Source organism: Lissotriton vulgaris, chromosome 5, assembly GCF_964263255.1.
Source record: "Lissotriton vulgaris chromosome 5, aLisVul1.2, whole genome shotgun sequence".
NCBI classification, from domain to species: Eukaryota; Metazoa; Chordata; class Amphibia; order Caudata; family Salamandridae; genus Lissotriton; species Lissotriton vulgaris.
In genome coordinates, this window is record NC_141693.1 from 617,179,992 (window position 1) to 617,201,423 (window position 21,432).

Genomic DNA, 21,432 nt, shown 5'->3' on the forward strand with positions numbered 1-21,432 from the left:
GTAGGATAGTATATCGGACGTCGCCAAACCCCCACAGTATGTGGACAAAAAACAGGTGCGCAAAGCTACCCGCACTGCACCTCCGGCCCAAAGAAACTGACTCAGGGCAGAGTTAATTTGCCCAAACCACCGTGATGGGATTGGGTACATATGATTTTGCAGCTGGTACAGCATACGGGGAAGAGCAACCATCTTAAATATGGCCGACCTGCCGTATATATTAAGGGGCATACGGGACCAGCATTTCATTTCCTGCTGCACTCTATCCCACACTGGAATTATGTTACGTTCCCATGCAATAGCCGGCGAGGTCGTCAAGAAGACCCCCAGGTACATAAGGCCTCCTGCTGCCCCCTGCAACATCGCAGCCCACGGCCCAACCCCAGAGCGGTCACCCAGTGTCCAAAGTGTGGATTTCCGCGGATTAAGGTACAATCCTGAGACCTCCCCAAAGATTCTCATTATTTCCATGACTCGCGGGCTGGACTTGTTCACATTTGTCAGAAAGAAGAGGACATCATCCGCGTACAGTGCGATTCTGTCCGATGGTCCTGTCAATATCCGCCAGTAATAAAGCTGCCTGATCCCCGGTCCTACTCATCTCCTCTACTGCTACATGTGCTCGTCTGATATTGTGTCTGGTCGCCCCACTGGGCATAAACCCAGCCTGATCAGGGTGAATGAGGTCTGTTATGTACGGAAGCAGTCGATTCGCAAGCGCCTTAGCTAGTATTTTGGCCTCAATATTTAGGAGGGAAATCGGTCGGTAGGACTCGTGTCGGTCTGGGGGGCGACACAGTTTACAAAACACCACTATTTCTGCATGCCGCCAGTCAGCTGGCAGGAGGCCCTCTGTTCTCGCCGCCTCCAGGGCAGCCTTGTAGTGGGGCCCTAATTGAAGGTGATATCGCTTGAAGAACTCACTCGGAAAGCCATTGGGTCCTGGAGCCTTGCCTGTATTAAGTTCCCCCAGTGCCATTGCCAATTCCTCGGCTGATAGCGGAGCCTCAAGGCGTTCTCGCACATCATCTGGGAGTGTACGGGGCGGAAGGTCCGCTATGAATTTATCGACATCTAGCGCCGGGAGTGCGTCTTGCGGGGCGTATTGGGCCGCCAGATATCCAGCAAAGCTATTCGCTAGCTAGCTGGGGGCCGAGATGGAGTTGCCGGCGCCATCTTTAAGGCCCGGCAGCTCCTGTGCCTGAAATACCCTTTGGCAGAGCCTATGGAGCATGGTGCTAGATTTGTCCCCACACTGATAAATTCTGCTCCGCGTTGCCAGCCAAACTTGTCGGGCTTCGTCCAGAAGCAGGGACGCATACGTTTGCTGTGCAAGGAGCAGTTGCCCAACCTCCTCAAGGCGGCCCGCGACCGCGCACTGAGTCTCCAGGTGTTCTACTGTCGCCACCGCTTGCACTAAATCCTCCTTTCGTTTACGGCGTGCCGCCGCACACCAGGCTATGTCTATGCCTCGAAGCGTGGGCTTCAGGGCCTCCCAGGCCGTCCGTGCATCCAACACTGTATCTACGTTTTCTTCCCAGTATCGGGCGACCGCAACCTCCATATGGTGCTGGTAGGCCTCCTGCTGCAGGTTCCAGGTGGAGAAGCGCCATCAAAATGGTTGCCTCTCCCTATCAAGGGTGAGTATTATCTCCACCGGGAATGTGATCTGACAGTCCACGTGGTAGAATAGACGCCGAGACAACCCTGGTCGCAACCGCGGATGGGACAAATATGTAGTCTAACCTCGAGAACGAGTGGTGGACCGCCGAGACATAGGTGTATTTGCGTTCATGTGTATGGAGGTAGCCCCAAGTGTCCACCCAGCCCAATGCTCGGACCATGTCATGTAGTTTAGTGGGAATATCTGCAATGGGGCCATCTCCAGGCCGGAGACGATCAAGCCGACACTGCATGACATCGTTCCAATCCCCCCCCCGATCACAGCCAGGCTCTCAGGGATCTCGGCCCACATGGTGAACAATTTTTCAATCAGTGCCCACTGTAATGGGGGCGGGGCGTACACGCTCCCTATCACTACTGATTCGGTGCCTAACATCCCTTGTATAAAGACATAACGGCCCTGAGGGTCGATCCACTGCTTTGTGTGAGTGTAGGCCAGTCTACGATGTACCAGGACCGCTACTCCCCGAGACCCCCTGACAAAGCCTGCGTGACAAACCTGGTCAAATCCGTATCTCTGTAGGCTCAGCATTTTATTACCCATTAAGTGTGTTTCTTGTAGTAGTAGGACATCTACTTTTTCCCTTTTCCCCAGCCTCAACACCGCACCCCTCTTAATCTTATCAAGCATGTCCCGCACATTCCAACTCAGCACTTTCAGTTGGGCTCCAGCCCGAATCGACTCAGCATTACCATCTAAGCGCAGTTGCAATAGTGTCCGTAGCAATGGGTACATTTGGCAAAAACACCCCAACAGTAGCATGTGAGACAATTGTGTGCAAAACAACTCCACGCCCGCATCCCACCCCCCAGACCCCTCCCCAGAACTGTTCCCCCCTCCCTCCATGCCCCCCTCAACTGACATCCCCTCAAACTGCCCCCAACTCCCCCCTCCCCATACCTCAGCAGTGTTGAAGTCCCTGTCGCAGTATAAGGCATCCCCAGTCCCCAACGAGAGACTTGAGACTGTCTACACCAATGGATCCCCACCAACAGCCCCAAAACTGTATAACCGCCTCGTTAGAGGCACAAACTTCCCCAAAAAGTGAGGCACGTGTCCACCTCATAAGTCCATCCCACCCCACCCGACCTTCATCCCGCGAAAAAAGTTTTTACTTTTCTGTTCATGTATATGCAGTATATGTCCATCACTCCTCCAGGCTGTCCTCCAGCGACCACCGCTCCAACCAGAGCGTATTACTGTCTTGCAACAAACCACCTGCATCCCACGTGTCTCAAGGATCCACTTTCGGAGAGTCCGGAGGGTCCGTTTCTACGGTGTTCTTTCTTTTAGTAGGGGAGCGTTTCGACGAGCGAGACCGCCAGTTGCTTCTGCTTCGGGAACGCCGGGGCGTTCGGGGCGGCATCGCCGACGAGGATGTGTCCGAATCGCGAGCTGGTGGAGTGTGCGGTCTGACACGTACTGTCTCATCCGTCCAGGTGAACACCTCCTCAGGAGAATTGAAAAACATCGTGCGGGACTGGAAGACCACTCGTAGACGCCCCGGATATAGCAAGGCGTATTGAATCTTTAGGCCCCGCAGACAAGCTTTAGCTGCTGTAAAGGATTGGCGCTGTTGCTGCACCAACTGTGTATAGTCTGGGAATATCAAGATCTTCTGATTATTCCATTGGAGAGAGTCTTTCAAACGTGCCTGCTTTAGAATAGTGTCCCGATCATGGTAGTTGAGCAGCTTGGCAATAACTGGTCGTGGGCACTCGGCAGCCGGCGGTTTTTGAGTTAGTGCTCTGTGGGCCCGCTCAATGATGAAGCAGCGGGAGAGGGACTCCGGCGGGAGCCAGCTCTCTAGCCATTCAGTGAGGAAGGCTTCCATGTTGCCCTTCTCGCAGTCCTCTGGGAAGCCGACAAAGCGTAGGTTGTTGCGCCTAGCCCGTCTTTCAGCATCCTCTGCTCTGAGCGCCAGGTTTTTCTGTATACCTTCCATGTGAGCCACCTTCCGTTTCAGGATCACCACGTCATCTTCCACCCCGGTGATCCGGGCCTCTGCCTCGGTAATGCGGGCCACCGCATTTCGTAGGTCCTGGCGTAGCAGGGTGACATCCGCCCCAGGCGCCGATCTTGGCACCCAACGTATCCCTAGATTGGGTGATCGCCGCCAATAGCGCTGCGTTGTCCGGTCCCTGGGTCTGGGTGCTCCCGGAGGCCCCAGCAAGGCCGCTGGGCCCGGTAAATTTATCGATGGGCCCTTGTTTCGAGGATCCCCCGGAGTTCCCACCCCTGGTCATGTTCAATGTTGGGTAGGGCAGCCGGATATGTGGATACGAGGCTGCGAGAGTCAATCTGTCTGAATGTGTCCTGAGGTGGATGCCTCCCGCAGACCCAAGATGGCCGCCTCCGAGGTCCAAATCCGGGCGCTCACCACCATCTCCCCCACCAGGCGGCACGGGTGGATCGAAGCGGTGGGCGCAGCCCTCCGATCACTAAGGTCGCCAAGGAAGCGGCAGCAGCCCGTATGTTCCGGGCTCAGCCCTCAGACGCGGCCAAATCGCCTAGGTCCGGTGTCGGCGGAGCGCGGGCATCGGGCTCCAGAGGCCCCTCCGGTTGACTGTTCCTCCGCTCTAGAAGGGACCGCGAGCGCCTCACATCAACAGCAGCCCAGCATTCCTCTATGTGTATAGGTACCACTCCAAGGCACCCGTCAGCGCCACCGGACCAGCGTCTCCACAGCCGCCACCGGCCGTCCGCACCGCCGGGCGTCGCCAAACTCGAGGTCCCCGGCGCCGCTCGCCGCAGCAGGCCGCGCCGGTCTCAGATGTCGCGGAGCGCCTTCCGATGCTGCGACACGGCTCAAACTTGCTCTACAGCTGCCAAGCACCTTCAGCTACACCTCACCACCCCGGGATTTCAGTGGGTGCGGGGGAGGAAGGATATATAGGCGGATATCTTCAGCGGCGGGACGGAGCTCTGCTAAGCTGCGTCTGCCATGATGGCTTCCTTAGCCACGCTCCGATTGTCATTTTGTTTTGAATAATATATTTACCTTGTCTTTCGTTTTGTCAAACATTAATTGCGGCTGTTTCAAATAATAGCATGTACATTCTTTTAAATGTGCTTTTGTTTATGTTGTGTCTTTCTATGTGACTGTGCTATGTTAGTCTTTTGTATGCAAAGCTAGGTAACATAGACTAATGGGTTAACATTAGCAAAGGGGGTGGGTAACAGAATAATTATCATTTCCTGAATTAATTATTGTCTTGTGTTTCCTTGCATACTAGACTCATGCTAAAAGAGGCCTGTGGCCTATTTCGAAAATGGATGTCCGAAGTCCTGTCAAAGTTGGGCCTTGCACAGCAGCGTTTGAAAAGGAAAATATTTTCTTCAATAATTCTTTGAAAGTCGCTCGTAAAAGCAAGGCTGTGTGGAGCATTGAAATAAACTTTGATAAAACTTTCATTGCCAAGGACAGGATGTGTAGCGGCGGAAAAGCTTGGACGAGGAAGCAATGGATGACTTTGCCTAATGTTGCGAGTCTCGGAAGAGTCTGTGACACTCATAATCAATGAACAATGCCGCTCTTGAGGAAACGTGATTTTTGCTATGTGAAAGGCAAATGACTTCATCGGATGACATTTCTTGACCAATCCCGCTTTGTGTCGCTCGGAAATTTGTATTCTTTTAGTTAGTTTTAGATAGGAAAAAGGTATAAAAATTGCCCCCTTGGAAAGAGCACTGTTGGCTCGTTCCTGTGCTCCAGAGATGCTGCCGTACTTTTGATTTGCGTAAGATCCATTGTACTTTACTTTTTCCCTTTAGGTTTTCTTTAGTTAAAGTTAGGGAAATAGGGTCTAGGGAAACTTCCTAATGTTTAAGCACTTCTCATGCTGATTTTGGTTTGAGCTGACAGTCAAATGTGCCTCTCTAATAAATAATTTTGCTTAATAAAAATTGCTAATAAAAGAATTTAAGCTTTAAAATGCATTTTGCTTTATAATAAAGTTAATAAAATAGATTTTGAAATGACAAGCTGTTCTTGTTTGTTTCTGTGAGTTACCATTAGTTAATCCATTGCCTATGATTCTGACTTAATTAAATGTTCTAAAGTGTTTCTGATTAATTAGGTCATATGATTCAGTTGGTCAATTCAGTCTTAGTCATTTATGGGCCTGGTGTTAGATTTATGAATTATGGTGAGTATCATGGTGTAGAGTTGTTCATATGAGACTGAATTTCCTTTGGCCCGCTGGATCAAAAAATCTTTGGTAGCAGAGTTTGGTTACTATGGTAACTGACATGTTACATGGTAATTACATAGGATACATGTTTACCACATGTTAAGTTTGGTCAGGTTGATATTTGTTGTCTAAAGGGTTTTCCAGCAGTGAGAAAAATCTTATGTGCCGGCAGAGTAGTGTGACAGGTGAAGTTACACAGTTCATTTGTTCTGTTTCAAATTAGTGGTACTGAAATATCACTAAGTGTTGTGGACGTACAACAGAAGTTTAGGATTTTTAGCTATGACAGGTTGCATGAATAGTGAGGTTTGCCTATCAAATTGTAGTTCTGAGTATAGGGACTAGGAGCCTGTTTTAAAACTCGTTGCGAAAAGAGTAGTAGGATTTTTCTGAGCTTGTGTGAAGGGTGAAGTAGCGTTGTCTATTCTTACTGGCGTTTCTGGATTTCTATTGGTTGGTTAAAGTCCTGCCGTAGATTTCATGTATGCATGAGTAGGTTTTCGGTATGAAAGTTGTAAAACTGTTTTGTGAAAATAGCGTTGTCTATTTCACGAGAGTGGAATCTTGAATGTATGGTAAAACTATCACTTTATTTAGCGGAGCGGACAAATGGTTTGTTTTTCTGTAGTTATTAACTGAAATCTATTGAAAAGGGTTTGTTTTAAAATGGCGCTGTGAAAATATTTTGTAAAGGAGGGGTGAGTTTACGGAGTGACACTGACACGTGCAGCTTCGCTGCAGTGGCAGTATACGTCACAGGGTTCGCGCTGCGATTGGTCGACATACGTCACAGTGAGCGCGCTGATTGGTTCACGTGACCAAAACGAGCTGTTAGCTGATTGGTCATTTCTGAAAACAGGTTTCTCATTGGTTGAGCAAGGTAGTGAAGTGGCTTAACCTGATTGGCTTGTTGGTGACTTTCGCGCACGGATTGGTCAGACTAGCGGAACAACAGGAAAATATTTACGATAAAAGAAAATGAGAGCAGTGACTCAGAGGATTTCTCATGACGGTGCCTGAGAGAGGAGGAAGAGTGTGTGCTTGGAGCCACTCTTGAGGTAGATCAGTCAGGTCCATTTGTAAATGGTAAAGTGAATGACAAAGATATCACTTTTCTTGTGGACACTGGTGCTATCCGTTCTACTGTTAGGTCAGTGGAAATTGAAAATCTTCCTCTCTCGGGTGAATCCATCCAGGTAGTTGGTGTAGCTAATCAGCAGATTAAAACAAACTTGACAAAGCCAGTTGATGTAGAAATTGGAAATTACAAAGACAAGCACAGATTTGTTGTCTGTAACAGCAGTCCTGTTAATCTTCTAGGACGTGATCTGTTATGTAAGATGAATTGGAAAATGTATTGCTCACCGGAAGGTTTTGAGCTTCAAACATTAGAAGAAGATGGTTTGTACAAATTGACACTACTAATGGTTGACGAAGAAAATAGAATGTTCCCTGCTTTTGATAAAAATAACTTACCTGAGGAATTAAAAGAGACAGTAAATCCGAAAATTTGGGATCTAACTGGTGATGAAATGGGTTTAATGAAACATGTGGACCCAGTAAAAATTACTGTGAGACAGGGAATAGACTTTCCAAACATTCCCCAGTACAAGATGAAACCTGAAACTATCGAAGGTGTCATTCCTGTGATTGAATGAAGTTGAGCCTACGAAGAAATTCTTGAGAAAAGGTGATGTCTGGCCAAAAGAAGACTTGAAATTCAAATTTGTGAATAAGTCGAAAGAACAAGTTAATGAAATATCAAGTCAGAAGAGTGATTCAGAGAAAAAAGAGCAAGCTGGAAAGAAAATTGAAGTAATAACTATAAAAAGCAAGAGACCATTGAAGCCCAATCACAAGTACAAATCTCCAGAGTGGGCCTATATATTGATTCCACTAGTAGTTGAGGTTAGCAGTAGCAGCCAAGAAGATTTGGAAGAAAATAGTGACAACGCTTAGGTTTTAGCTTTCTTTTAGGTTGAGGTTTGTTTTTGGCATAAGGCTGAAGAAATTGTGTTAGGTGACACAAGGTCGAAGAAATTGTGTTAGCTGGATACACTTTATGTACGCAAGGTCGAAGAAAAGCTGTTAGAGGGTTACTAAAAAAAAAAAAAGGGGGAGGGTGTTATTCTAAAGATACGTATTTTTAATTTTTAAATTTTGTTTTAGTAAGAGCTGAGTAAAAAGGCCTAATACTGACAATTCAAGGTGTGCAATTTTTAGAAGATGTTGTAAAATGTCTTCCATTTTTGTGATTCTAATCATTCTAGTTTGGTTAATTTTGGCAGTCATCTTTCCTCTTGGAATTGACAAAGAGGATTATACGGTGAATATGACAAGCAAAGCTGAATTTAAACAAGCTGTTCATGGCATTGCAGGCAAAACTAACAGGGTTATTGAGCATAAACTAGAGATCCATCAGGACAGATCTGTTGGAGATTTTTCTACTAATTCTTTTTCAAGACTCTTATCGGAGTACGTTAGAGTCATGGATGTTAAAGACTGTTATGTGTGCGTTAAGCTTCCTACTTCTGTTTCTGAAGGGGTCAAGCATAATATGCTTCCCCTTACTTATGGAATAACATGCAGTGTTATATCAAGCTTGTTTTATCAAACAGGTCGACTGGAGTACCATTACTCAGACTTCGATGAGATTTTTGCTAACTTAAAGGTTGTGCATAGTCTTAACAAAGTTAGGCCTGCTAAACAGATGAGGGAATTCTTCCTGGTAACTAATGACCTCACTTACGAGTACGCTTACAAGAATAATTTAACTTGCAAAATGAGAGATGAAGAAAGATCTTTCCTGGATCAGGTTGAGGAGAGGAGAGCGATTTACAAAAGGAATGAGATGCTGAAACAAACTAAATCTAAGTTTTGGCAAATCGAGGACGAGAAGCTTAATGGTGAAAATAGATATGCTGCTATTCACATAGATGATCCAGTTAGTGGAAAGTTCTGCATTAGAAGAGATAACACGCTTTACGCCAATTATTTTGTCGGTGCTAGCCAATGTGAAGACACATATCGAATTGTAGGGGTTGGGGATTTAAAGGTGGTAAGGACCCAATTTTCCCAGGAATCTATTTTGTCTGTGGGAACAAAGCATATTTTAGTCTCCCAGACCATTGGTATGGTACATGTTACCTTGGTCTTGTCTTTCCTAAAATTTTCCATGTTGACAGAAATGGGGAAGGTTCATTTGAAATTGGCAAACACCTGAATAGATATAAAAGAGAAAGCTTTTCTGAGATAATGGGAGATATATTTGGCGCAATAATTCCTATGGTAGGAATTACCCTGAATGCAATCAAAATCAGAAAGGTTTCCACAATTGTTGACAGGTTGTCCACTGATACTGCAGGCGGTTTTCAGTTAGTTAATACTGAGCTCATTGCCACCAGAAGCATGGTTATGCAAAACCGGCTTGCTTTAGATATCCTTCTAGCAAAAGAGGGAGGAGTCTGTGGGATTTTATCATGTTCAGCATTGCTGCACATATATCCCAGACAAGAGTCAGAATATAGAATTGTTGATCAAGAATATCACAGAATTTCACTCAGAAATAGAACCCATGGAAAGTGACAATTTTTCAGAACGTTTGGCTAAAAGATTTGGGGCAATTAGAGAATGGTTTGCAGAAATTGGCAGTTCAATCATTGGCAAAGTGCTTTATCCTGTAATAATCATTGTTATAGTGACACTTTTGTTAAAAACCAGTTGCATGATTCACAAGAGAAAGAAGCATGCGAGGGAAAAGAAGAGAATTTATAAGCTCAGAAAGGCTCAGGAGAAGGAGATAGAAATGGATGAATTTCGCAGGGATCAATATGAGAGTTCTAGACAGACTGATGAAACAGGAGTTTAGATTTACTAACACAGAGAGAGATCATTATATGACATTACTAAAAGTAGAATTTAGAATACATTTTGGGGTTTGTTTGGTGATTTATAAATCACCAGATGAGGGAGTTGATGAAGCGGACTTTTGAAATAAGTTTCGAATTGAGTACGTTGATTTAAACTTCCATAATTTTTAATTCACTAATGAGTGTTGCATGTTTTTGTACTGACTCAACCTAGAATAATGTGCACCTACACGAACACGCGGGTTTAATTATATGTGCTCTTGTCATGTTAGTCATTTTGTTTTGAATAATATATTTACCTTGTCTTTCGTTTTGTCAAACATTAATTGCGGCTGTTTCAAATAATAGCATGTGCATTCTTTTAAATGTGCTTTTGTTTATGTCGTGTCTTTTTCTGTGACTGTGCTATGTTAGTCTTTTGTATGCAAAGCTAGGTAACATAGACTAATGGGTTAACATTAGCAAAGAGGGTGGATAACAGAATAATTATCATTTCCTGAATTAATTATTGTCTTGTGTTTCCTTGCATACTAGACTCATGCTAAAAGAGGCCTGTGGCCTATTTCTAAAATGGATGCCCGAAGTTCTGTCAAAGTTGGGCCTTACACAGCAGCGTTTGAAAAGGAAAATATTTTCTTCAATAATTCTTTGAAAGTCGCTCATAAAAGCAAGGCTGTGTCGAGCATTGAAATAAACTTTGATAAAACTTTCATTGCCAAGGACAGGATGTGTAGCGGCGGAAAAGCTTGGAGGAGGAAGCAATGGATGACTTTGTCTAATGTTGCGAGTCTCGGAAGAGCCTGTGACACTCATAATCAATTAACAATGCTGCTCTTGAGGAAACTTGATTTTTGCTATGTGAAAGGCAAATGACTTCATCGGATGACATTTCTTGACCAATCCCGCTTCGTGTCGCTCGGATATTTGTATTCTTTTAGTTAGTTTTAGATAGGAAAAAGGTATAAAAATTGCCCCCTTGGAAAGAGAACTGTTGGCTCATTTCTGTGCTCCAGAGATGCTGCCGGACTTTTGATTCACGTAAGATCCATTGTACTTTACTTTTTCCCTTTAGGTTTTCTTTAGTTAAAGTTAGGGAAATAGGGTCTAGGGAAACTTCCTAATGTTTAAGCACTTCTCATGCTGATTTTGGTTTGAGCTGACAGTCAAATGTGCCTTTCTAATAAATAATTTTGCTTAATAAAAATTGCTAATAAAAGAATTTAAGCTTTAAAATGCATTTTGCTTTATAATAAAGTTAATAAAATAGATTTTGAAATGACAAGCTGGTCTTGTTTGTTTCTGTGAGTTACCATTAGTTAGTCCATTGCCTATGATTTTGACTTAATTAAATGTTCTAAAGTGTTTCTAAATAATTAGGTCATATAATTCAGTTGGTCATTTCATGTCTTAGTCATTTATGGGCCTGGTGTTACATTTATGAATTATGGTGAGTATCATGGTGTAGAGTTGTTCATATGAGACTGAATTTCCTTTGGCCCGCTGGATCAGCCTCTATGCATAGTGCACAGAGCAAAGGTCGTGTATTCCAGTAGCAATTGTTATTCTGTGGAAACGTGTGTGAAGGAGGTACTCAGCTGTCAAAATATTGACATGGAGACACCACTACTGAAGGGTATTAAATGGACGGAGGCCTGGGAAGACAGAGTATCACTATATGCTGATGATATGTTGGTCTACTTATCTGCCCCCGAATCGAATGTTCCGATATTACTGGCACTCTGCGATAAGCATGGCTCGGCCTCCGGCTATACTATTAACTGGACGAAGTCGGTCCTTTATGTCCTGAAGGGCCCTATGCCAGTCCTCCCTGAACACTGTCCTCTAGTGTTGACCGATGTCTCCTTTAAATACTTGGGCATCCATGTCACCAACAACACGGCCATGTTCTACGATCGGAACCTGGCGCCCCCCCTCCTTCGTCTGAAGGCAGATGCCCGACATTGGTCAACCCTGCCACTCACGCTCTTGGGGCGCGCTGCCTTATTTAAAATGATGGCACTTCCGCGCCTCCTGTATGTTCTGGAAAATACCCCGGATGTAATTCCGCCCTCCTATTTCCATAAAGTCACCGCAGTTGTGACTACCCTGCTGTGGGGTGAGCGTCCTCCGAGAATTGCTCACCTCAAACTTAACCGTGGTTGGTATGATGGGGGAATAGCGCTACCGAATGTACAACTTTACTACTGGGCATCTCAACTTAAGGTACTCAACCAATGGCTCCACGCACCACACGATGACCCGGCATATCTGGCCGATAGGGCCCAACTGGGAACGCAAAGTCTGTTAGCCCCTTTATATAACCCGAGCCTCCTCAAAGGACTAATTGGCCCTACTAAACATACAGTTGCCTTATGGTACAGGGCGCTCACTCGGCTGAAGTGGAAAGGGGTCATCACGAAACTCACCCCGCTTTGGGACACCAAAAAACTGGGCTGCCTTAGGTCCAGCAAGGGATTCACCCAGTGGGATAATATAGGCATTTCAACGGTGGGGGATCTTTGGACGTCCTCAGGGGTGATTCCCTTTTCGCAACTACAACAACAATATGCCCTAGGCCCCACTGAAACATATAGATACATCCAAATTAGGCACGCTCTGCTGGCGGTGTTGGAACCAGGGACCACCGTCCCGGAGTCCTCACCCCTAGAGGATCGGCTTCTTACGGATTTTTTACAGACACGTGCCACCTCACTCACATATCACAAACTGCTGAATAACCTTCCGGATCCCCTGCAGAAATTGCGAGAAAAGTGGGAAACTGAGTTAGGGGCTATGGATGAGACGGATTGGAATGCTGCTATGGCGTCTCCAAGGGAGGCAGGGGTGTCGGCCAGATTCCGGCTTATACAGTTAAAAATACTGCACAGAGTATATTACACGAGAACCACCCTACATAGAATACATAGGGCTGAAACCCCTCACTGTCTCAGGGGATGCGGGGAGGATGGCACGTTATTGCATACGCTGTGGGATTGCCCATTCATTGTTAGATATTGGCAACAGGTCATGCGCACAATATCCCAGGCCCTTGATACCTCCCTTACGCCGGAGCCGCGCCTCTGTCTCTTGAATATATGGGAGGGTACTGACCTTAATCTTAGACAACAGCAGTGGGTTACTATTGGTACAATGGTGGCCAAGCGCGATATGGCGCAAAGATGGGGGGTGGCGGAAGTACCTACTTTGGCGTTGTGGTGCAGAACAATGGACAAATTGATGCTAACTGAAAGAACTGTATATAAAATGAGAGCGAATCCAAAGAAATGGAACAAGGTATGGGAGGCGTGGAATAGATACAGAGGGGACCTGTGTGAGCCACTACCGGAGGATGATGATGAAGATTCGGACGACGAGGAGGAACTGATTGATTGAATTGAAAGCGTGCTCTGGGGAGGGATCGGAAATGTAACATTGCTGATGAGGATCTCGATTTAACATGATGCTTGAGGGGGGAGGGGTACTTACCTGGATGGTTGGGATCGGCATACATTATTGACAGCATTTTTCTTAACGCTTTGTGACTATACAACACGGATGAGCCATTGAGTTTGGTTTGGTTTTTCTTTTACAAAAATGAAAAAGTGGACTTGAAAACGTAAGATTTCATGGCTCCGAATACTTTATCCTGATGGCATACCATATCATCTTTAATATTCGCTGCCGGACCGGAGGGTTGTCGGCTGAATAGCTGTGTAATAAGTACATAATACTGCATTACCATACGACGCGATTACTGCCTAAATGTACTTTTGTTATTTTGATGATAACTGTCAATAAAAATCTTACACCAAAAAAAAAAAAAAAATAAATAAATATTGACATGGTGAAACTAGAAGAACAAGCTGTGCTTACAGGTGAGTGGGTGCGTTGTGTGCTTGGGGGTGATCAAGTGAAGGAAATGGGAGGAAGCACATTCAAGACAGGGTGAAAAAGAGGGTTCTGAAGGGGAACAAGATGGGGTGTAATATGTGCAGATGAACAATGTGGGTGAATTAACTTGGCGTACATGTCTAGCAGAGTGAACTGAACGGGAGTGAATGAGAACCACTGAAGACCATTATTCCTTCCAAAAGCCTTAGTAATGTTTAATTCACAGTCTTACAAATTCAAAATTGAAACATTTTCAAGATTAATTGTTTACAACAAAATCATTTTTGTAACTTATTCATCTTGAACACCTAACAACCACTGACAAAACCAATAGTCCTGACTTGTGTATGTCAGTGGCTGTGTTGTGTAACTGAATGCAATTACAGAAAGCTCAGGGGCATATTCTCAAGGACTTATCATCACTTTAGCACAGCAAAAAGTGGTGAAAGAATTATCACCCCATTCTCAAACTGTAGATATTGCCAGTTTTCCAGCAATAGCTTCCGCAAAAAACATTGGCGCGGATGAGAGCCACAACTAACGCTAATGATATGCAGAGTAGGCAGTCCCGTGCAAAAACACAAGAAAACACCATTACGCGATATTCTCAATGACCAGCCAGATCTGCGATGCGATCCAAAAACAGGCGATAAGGCGTGTTAGCAGCGGGAATTTAACACCTTCCTTTTACTGGTGTTAAGCAGAATGACTACCTGCAGTATGAAAGGGAGCCCAGGCCAAAGCCACCCACATCTGAAGACCAACAGATGCCATGGAGCCAATGATCATGCAGCTTGGAGACCCAAGAGGGCCACAACACCCACCACTACCACCCCCAGGACCACCCCCATCCCCACCCTCGACCCCCCTACCCCCTCGGACAACCATTGAGGTAGCGCAGAACAAGGCAGCGGACCTTCCGAAAATGCACCAGTCTCCAAGTCTAAACGCCAGGGGATGTCATTGCCCACTACAGGCTCAAAAGGACGTTCATCCTCCGCATCTTGACCCACATTTCCCACAGGCTGACGGTACCAACACAGCGGACAACCAACAACCCTCTGCCGACAAAGCTGCTGGCTGTGCTGCACCTGTTGGCCTTTGGTACCTTCCAACCAACAACTGCCAGAGTCGGAGGAGTCTCACAGCCAGCCCTATCAAACTTCCTCACACATGTCTTGGATGCATATCCACAAAAGCAACGGCTGTATCCGCACCAGAAGCTAGTCCCAATTTGTAGTGTTCCTGCGCAACCAACCCCAACCCCAGCCATTGCCTGGCACCTCTGTTCTCCAGATCCAAGATTGTGGTTTCTGAAATGGGTGAGCGCCAGGGCGTGAAGTCTAGTAGTCAATAGTAGTGGGAAAACAGTACTTTATTACAAAAACATAAATTAACAACACGAAAACAGCATCCAATGCGTTCCATTCCCAATGGGGAACTACATCAGGGCAACTTATGGATCCTATTAACTGCCTATCATCCGGGAAAACCCCAATACAATTCCATATTCCGAAAGTCCGTATTCAGTAACCTGTTGGACAATTGGTGGCAACGGTCAAGCATACGTATGGTCACAAACGTAATCTGGTACAGTGCATTGCACTTGGACAAACCGGAATGCATTCAGGTATGATCAATCCTGCACCAAAAGACCGTAACAGCAGTCTGTGTGGTCGTAACCTTCGTAGGAAAGAAATGTAAGGTTATGACCACACGAACTTCTGTTACGGTCTCATTAGGCAGGATATATCATACCTGTAAGCATCACGGTTTGTATCAGCTTGATACCCCTGCACCTTCACTTCCCCCACACTGCGCAGGAACAGCCGGAGACCAAGCAAGGGAACTACACCATAGCAGGCTTTCCGCACATGTCTCCAAGAGGGCCCACCACATGCCGGTGCAACCTCCTCAGCAGTCGCTGGGTTCCGTGCCACAGGCCCCCAGCCGCGGAGTCATGTCTGTGTAGCCTGCTGCTTTCAGCCTACACAGTGGTCCAGCTGGGCTCACAATTCAAATCGAACCTTGATTGGCAGGACAGCGTATCGAGGCATACGCGTCATCACAGGCTGCACACCCGCTCAGCTCTGGTGCCACTAACTCAGTGCACCGCAAGTCATTGCACGTGGCGGTAGGCCCGTGCAGGCCAAAGTGCCTACCAACTCTGTGCACTGCAAGTCATCGCCACATGGAGGTAGGCCCATGCCAGCCAAAGTGCCTCGGCTGCCACCAACTCTGTGCACCGCAAGTCATTGGCCCTTTATGATTGAGTCTTGTGGTGCGGATGCCTTCATGTTATCTCCGGCAGTGGGAAATGTGATGTGGTAGGGCCTTAGGCCCTCATGCATAAATAATAACCACATGGACACACCCAGATAGATAGTGGAAATGGCCTCGAGCACGTGCGCCCAGCCCGTTTTATTGGTAGGGTCACATGTCCTGTGACCCCTGTGCTGGATGGGAGTGGTGTCGGTGTAAACCAGCCCTCCGGGAGTGGCTGTGGCATACTGACAACTAGACCTGTGATCAGCAGATCACTACAGCGAAGACCTGGGACATGTAGCGTTGTCATCCCACCCTGTTAGCGTAAGCGGAGTGTCCTGGCCTGGCGTTTGCCAGTCCAGCATAGGGGTGTGAACAATTACCCCGGGGCTCTGGGCGTGGTTTCGTCTGGGCTGCACAAGGGATGCATGTGTCTCTGTTGTAGTGTCGGAGCCACCTGGACTGCAATCGGTAATGTTGCACCCTGTAACTCAAGTCCCACAACATGAGCAACATGGACGTAAGGGATCACTGACCCTACATTGATCCATACTTCCACACTTGAATGATCATAGACATGACACATCTGTGTGAATTTGAATTTTTAATGCACATTCAGTGGAGTGTTGTAGCTGGAGAAATACAGGGCCATGCAAACCCCACTTTAGATTGTTGCCCCGTGGAGGGCCACTCAGAGTCCTTTAGGGAATGGCAAGTTCATCGGAAGAGGAAGAGTTCAGTCTGCAGTCTGATCGCTGTGTCATTGGTAACCAAACAGAATATGGCAGTCCATGTTAAGGTCCAAGGTGAGTGTCGCAGAGTGTATCAGGGTACAGTGGAAGGTGATGATGCAGAGGGCAGAACCAAGCAGAATCATGCCATATGGTGGAGATGAATGCTACTGCGTCCTTCTTACCACTGCGGCAAAATCTTCTGCATCTTCGTCCTCTGATGTATCATGTGCCTCACATGTGGGGGGTGTTGTTTTGTCTGCATCACTGTGTGGCAGTGACACATCAGTAGCTGGCGGGTGGAATGTCTGCCGAACTGTGTGGCACTGACACTTCAGGGGGTGGAGATGTGGATGGAGTGGTAGCAGCAGCATTTCATCCGTGCCAGGCCTTGTGGCAGAAATGCCATGATGAGGGTCTGCAGGGCATGGATGTACCCAGCTGCCTCTCAAGGTGTGCAGCTGTGGCAGCCGTTCTTTCTGCCTGCATCCGCTCCATGTTCTCCATGATCTTCCGCATGTGTCCCAACTCCCGGCTAACATCGCCGGAGCCACTCTGACTAGACAGTTGTTCTTGTCTCGGAGTCAGAACTCCAGCGATTTCAGCCATGGCTCATTGGAGAGCATGGAGCAGACTGTGGGTATCCATTAGAGACTGTGAGTGGTCCCTGATGGGACTTAGACACCCACGTATGGCATCTAGTTTGGATGCCATGAGGTCGAACCCCACCCGCACCTGTTCAGCCATATTCTCCTGGCACCCCAACACACAGCGTTGGAAGGCCATGTGTTGTTCGTGAGTGTCCTGGGAGGCTGCCGTGGTGGTGGGTGCATCCTGCTTTGTGGTCTGTGCAGAGGGTGGGGTCTCCTCGATGCGGCTGGGCTGCCCTGCTTCTGGAGGTGGGGTGGTGAGGCTGTCCATGAGCTTTTGGAGTGCGTCAGTGTCGAAGGTGGGGAGGTCCTCTTCGTCATCAGTAAAGATTTGTTGTGTCTGCTCTGCAGAAGGTGTTGATTCTCCCTCTGGAATGTGAAGGGGAGATGCAGTTTAACATTGTGTTCACATGTATACTGACGCATTGTACATGTTTACATACAGACTGCATGACAGTGTACATTGTGACTGTTTGGGAGGAGCTGCCTATTTGATGCGGGACAGTGGACATTTCGACAACATCACGGATGTGAGTTTGTACTTGTACAGTCTCAACTCACATTTCCCTGCTATGCCAAATGTGAATGGCCAGTTTCTACACACAAGCGGCACCAGTTGTGTCCTCTGTTCTGTTGTGAACGTGTTGCGGTTTGTACCACATTGTTGTCAATGTTGATGAGCTGCAATTTGGGAGAGTCGCCCATGCAGCTCTGATTCTGCTGCCCCTTATCCCTTTCACGCGGTGTGCCTTTGACTTCTGTGCTTATACAGTGCTGAGATGTTGCAGACTTGGGTACTCTGGGGCATGGTTTGTCCGCAGATGTGTTGTTGATGTCAGGGGTTGTTTGCGCACGTGGATGTGTCAGAGTGTGACCTGCTCCTTTACGGATGTGGTCCATACTCAGCCACCTCAGTGTCGTGGTGTGCAACATTTCATGTTATATTGGCTGCAGCAATGCTATTCGTCCTGCAGTGTCACTTGCATTGTCAGTGTTGCACAGAGACACGCCGCTTTGCTGTGTTTAGCACATGTGCATGGGTTGGTTGTACGATTGGTGGTGTGTGGGATGGGGCCCCGCTGGGCACATAGTCGACAGGGGCCTACTTGCTGTTTCTCTGTGTGCTGCAGTGTGCCAAGAGGGTCAGGGACATGATCCAGAGTCATTGTGGGTGTGCACTATGCTATACTTAATTGTGCATGTGTGCCATTGTGCCCATCTCCCCCCGTCCCCCCAGTCCCTGGTAAAAACTCACCCTGTTGCTGTTGTGTCAGGTCATGTTGAGCAGTGTATGCCTATGTACAAAGCCTATGTACAAAAAGAGTGACAAAGAAAAGCCCCAAAAGTATAGACCAATTTCATTGCTGGATACCACGGCAAAGCTAATGGGCTGCCTACTTCTAATTAGACTGGAAGAATGGGCCAACGAAAAAAGTATTCTAATGCAGGCGCAATATGGATTCCAGAGTGGCAAAGGCACCATGAATCAGTGCCTCAACCTAAACATGATAATTGATAAATATACTAGAGCCAGAACAGGTCAGGTCTTTCTGGCTTTCATGGATCTCAGCGCAGCGTTTGACTGCATGATCCACTCCAAACTTTGGAACATAATGGAGGAATTGGGGGTGGAGCCTGCAATAATTAGTTTTATTCTGCAACTTTATTCTGACCCTACTCTGAGGGTGAGATTCGGAAAACAGGGGTAATGCACTCGCCCATTTAAGATCCGAAGTGGTGTCAGACAAGGGTGTGTCCTTGCTCCATTCTTTATATAAGAATGGTATTGAAACAGCACTCCGAGGAGTAACAAGAGATGTCCCCGTATTTGATTCTGTAACGGTATTGATTCTTGCATATTCTGATGATGCAGTGTTAATTGCACGGACAGGGGTGGCCCTACAATAATTATTAAATGCCTACATATCCTTTATGTCCTCCTTGGGCTTAAGGGCAAATGAAGACAAGTCTTTTGTCCTTATATTAGGGACGCCTGTGGTAAAGAGAGCATATAAGTTTATGATAGGCCAGAGAAAACTAGAGGTGGTAGACTCCTTCTCGTACCTAGGGGTTCACTTCGACTACATACAGACCTGGCTAAATATGGTGAAGAATAGAGCACTGATGATGGAGAGGAGTATGGGAGCTATAATGGGTTTTACAAAAAGGCTGGGTTTAAAACCATTTACTACCATAAACAATATTTATCAGTTGCTACCTATGGAGCAGGGATATAGGGTATGGTTCCGGTAACCCAACTCCAAATTTTAGAAGACACATTTTACAAAAAAGTACTCGCCCTTCCTAGTTCGTGACCAAACTATATTTGCCACCTCGAATCAGGTCTACCTTACATAACAGATATTATTAAGTTGGATCCGGTCCTTCTAAGTCATTCTGTATGGTGAAGCTCAACAGTAAATCTTAACCAGATTATAATTAAAAACTGCCTAGCAATGGACAACTCACATAAAATTCCCTGTATCGATTCTGTGAGGACAAACCTGGTAGCTTTGGGGCAGGAGGAATTGGTTACTACCCCTGGATTGTGTACCACAATTTTAAAGCAAAAGCTGAAATCTATCTTCTTTTCAAAGGCGGCTTATGAGCTTCAGAGAGAAAACAGTTTAAAGAAAACAGTGTTGTTGTACCAACTAACCCCACCGTTATAAGAGGGGGATTACCCATATCTACAGAGTATAGGAAATGGCCAACATAGATTTATCTTGTTGAGATTAAGACTAAACCAAATTCCTCTGATGCGAAGAGGTATAGAAGCACTGACCAGTTGTACTACCCTTGTGACAAGAGATCGGAGCGGTCTGACCTTCATATATTCTTTAATTGTAGCTTCTATGAGAAGGAACGATCGAAATTTATAATTCCAAATGTAAAGAAATGTTATATTAGGCAATGTCGCCCCACCTTATTTCTCTTAAAGAAACTCGATGATCCTTTTACCTGTTTTGCGATAGCTTCCTTTCTGTTAACGTTCTTCTGAAAAAGTCTAAAGAAGCTTGAGGCATATTAGCAAGAACCTCGTTAAAATGATCCCAGTTTTAGCGGCAGAAACTGCAGCTAAAACAGCGATAATGGGCTTGCTAATATGCGTTATAGAATTCCAATAGAAGCCCAGGTTAGAGGTCCTGCACATCTAACCTGGGCTTCTATTGGAATTCTATAACGCATACAAGCAAGCCCATTATCGCCATTTTAGCGTCAGTTTCCTGCCGCTAAAATGGTGATAATTTTAACGAGGTTCTATCTAATATTCCCTCTTGTTTTAGGACCAAATATTTTATTTTTGACAGTTTTTTAATCATATATGCATTTGATTAATTAATGAAGCTGCTATCTTTATTATTGTAATCATATATTTCACATCTCACAAGGTGATTGGACAACCTTGGGTGTAGTTTAAAGAATTATCACGAAGTGTTGGGGACAGCAGCCGTTCCTCCACAATGGCAGAGGAGCATCGCCCCACTGTCTGGCTCAGAGGCAACAAATGAAAAATAAAACAATGTTCTAGCATCTGAGCCAGCGCTGTAGGGAGGGGAGGGGCCAAGGCATGGGAGGGGGAAGAGGAGCATATGTGTTTTAGCCAGCCATCTCAGGCTGACCAAAACACACATGTGCACATAGGTTTCTCCAATCCTAATGACTCCCTGAGCGGAGCATCTTTCCAGTCCTCTAAGGCCAATCCTTGCGTTGCTCTACAGCACAGTGATTGGATGGGAGTTTTCCCCAGGGGCTGCTGGGACCAGGAAGAGGAGAGAAGGCACTACGTGACGCGGGAGGCGGCCGCCGCTTCAAGTAAGTTCTTTTTTTAAATTAATATATTATTATTAACCCCCACGATGCAACCCCTCCAGCATTCCCTCCACCCAACTCACCACCCTTTGTTCATGGCGGCCGCCACTGGTCGGGGAAGTTTGGGTTCATTCCCAATGAAAGATTGATATATTTTGTTATACCTAGAGACCGTTAGAGCACACCAAACCAGTAAGATTGGTCAGAACTTGAAATTAAGAAAAATAGACTTTACTAGGGAGTTAAGGAATTACCACCACACTTTGTTAAATGTTATCTTATAAACAATTGGATATTTTAGAGCAGTGGATTTTAACTTGTGGTTCAATGACTCCT